The 2507-nt window shown below is 35.6% G+C and overlaps 1 pseudogene; it reads left to right on the top strand.

The window, feature by feature from the left end:
- The first annotated feature begins 1336 nt into the window (after positions 1-1336).
- LOC129548510 (olfactory receptor 8G2-like) lies at positions 1337-2507 on the top strand (annotated as a pseudogene).

Genomic DNA, 2507 nt, shown 5'->3' with positions numbered 1-2507 from the left:
CAATGTTTAATTGGGATGTAACAGATCAATATTATATAATATTGTATAGTTATCATGTGTTCTGTTAATTTGTAGGCTCAAAAATGAATAGAACACATACTAACTATACAATTGTAGTTTAGTGTTTAAACTATAATTTATACTTTAGTGTTTTTCCCAGAAGTTTAGCAGTTTAGTCTTTTACTTAGAATTAAAATTCATTTCAATTATATTTTTATTTAGCTGTGAGGTAGAACACTTTAGATTTTGTTTCTTCTTTTAAATTTTTATTCAAGTGTAATTTATTTTTAATTTGCTTTGATTCTTATGTAAAGATAAAAATAATCTATTACTTAATAGAACAGGGAACTGCATCTAGTATTCTATATCCTCTAATTTTATGGCTGTTTTTATACCCTCTTAGTTAAAGAAAGATAGAAAAGGTTTAAGCATTACAATTGCTTTTATTGAAGTTTGTAATGATTTTGAAGTGTAGAATTATCTTTTGATTTCAACTGATAACATCTGTAACAACAATAACAACACCACCTATTACTATTACCATTTTCAGAGTGTTAAACATTGCTAACTAAATAATGAGTTTATTTTACTTGTCCAGGTTTTTCAACTGTAAATGACAGGTCAGTATAAGAACACATACACTTGGACTTCAAGGCATATTCACTTAAGCACTATTATATATCTTCTCTCAAGCAAAGCAGAGGCATTTGAACTACAAGCAAGCTAACAGTGAGACAATTCAGGTATCACATCTGCAGAATAATGTTGTTTGTGTTATTATAATTCAAGAACAATATTACAAATCTGATGATTTTATGTATAAACCCAAATTTTTGATTCTCATAAAAATAATTTTCAAATCTAGTAATAATTTGTCTCTTTTTACCTCTGGCAGAAATCAGTTGTGGGTGAATAAAAGATTCTGCACTTATATGGAATTTCCTTCTCTAGGCTGATGCTCGTTCAGCTTCTGTCATTTTTAATAGGTCTAAGTTTTCAAGTCTGCAAACCACACTTCAGAAAAAAACATTTAAAGATAAGTGAATGTTCAAACTAAGGGGTAACCACTCAAATTTTTATACTGGTAATCAACCAGAAGGCTGAAATACTTTTAAATTAGATAATTTAATACCTTTAATATAAAGATGTAAAAACATTTAATTAAGAAAATACTGCTTATGTAAACTTATCCAGAGTTAAACTTATTCACAGAAACCAAGAGAATATTCAAATGATTAATTTTCTATATGATATACCATTAATAAATGGGACAAAACAAAGTCATGAGTCCAAAAACTGTCCCTTACTCTCTCCTTCAGAAACTACCCAGAGAGAAATGGCTGCAGGAAATCACTCCTCAGTGACTGAGTTCATCCTCGCTGGGCTCACAGAACAGTCACAACTCCAGCTGCCGCTTTTCCTTCTCTTCCTAGGAATCTATGTTGTCACGCTGGTGGGGAACCTGGGCATGATCACACTGATAGGGCTCAGTTCTCACCTGCACACCCCCATGTACTATTTCCTCACCAATTTATCCTATATTAACCTCTGTCATTCTACTGCTGTCACCCTCAAAATGCTCATGAACTTTGTGATAAAGCAGAACATCATCTCCTATCCTGAATGCATGACTCAGTTGTATTTCCTCATTGTTTTTATTATTGCAGAGTGTCACATGTTGGTGGCAATGGCCATATGACCGCTATGCTGCCATCTGTAACCCCTTGCTTTACGAAGTCATCATGTCTTATCACATCTGCTTCCTCCTCACAGTGGGAGTTTATATTTTGGCCATCATTGCAACCACAATCCATAGAGGATTTATGTTGAGACTCTTTTTCTGCAAGAACAATGTGGTTAACCATTATTTCTGTGATCTGTTCTCACTCTTGGAGCTATCCTGTTCCAGCATCTATGTCACTGAATTATTGGTTATATCCTTAAGTTCATTTAACCTCCTGACTCCTGCCTTAACTATTCTTGCCTTCTATGTTTTTATCCACTCCAGCATCCTCCAAATCTGCTTCAACAAGGGCAGGTCTAAAGCCCTCAGCATCTGCAGTTTCCACATCTAAGGTGTTGCTATTATCTGTGGATCTTCAGCATTCATGTACCTGCAGCCATCATCTGTGAGCTCCATGGACCAAAGGAAAGTGTCCTCTGTGTTTTATACCATCGTTGTGCCCATGCTGAATCCCCTGATCTATCAGTTCAGTTCAGTTGTTCAGTCGTGTCCGACTCTTTGCGATCTCATGGACAGCAGCACGCCAGGCCTCCCTGTCCATCACCAACTCCTGAAGTTTACTCAAACTCATGTCCATTGAGTAGGTGATGCCATCCAACCATCTCAACCTCTGTCATCCCCTTCTTCTCCCACCTTCATTCTTTCCCAGCATCAGGGTCTTTTCAAATGAGTCAGTTCTTCGCATCAGGTGACCTATAGTCTTCAAAATAAAGTTGTCAAATTTGGTTTGAGGAAAATTCTGGACAGTAGAAAACATTCATGA

This window comes from Moschus berezovskii, chromosome 25, assembly GCF_049115385.1.
Source record: "Moschus berezovskii isolate FMDL1 chromosome 25, NW_MosBer_1.0, whole genome shotgun sequence".
Lineage (NCBI taxonomy): Eukaryota > Metazoa > Chordata > Mammalia > Artiodactyla > Moschidae > Moschus > Moschus berezovskii.
The sequence above is the reverse complement of the archived record's forward strand: the minus strand, read 5'-3'. Positions and strand labels throughout refer to the sequence as shown.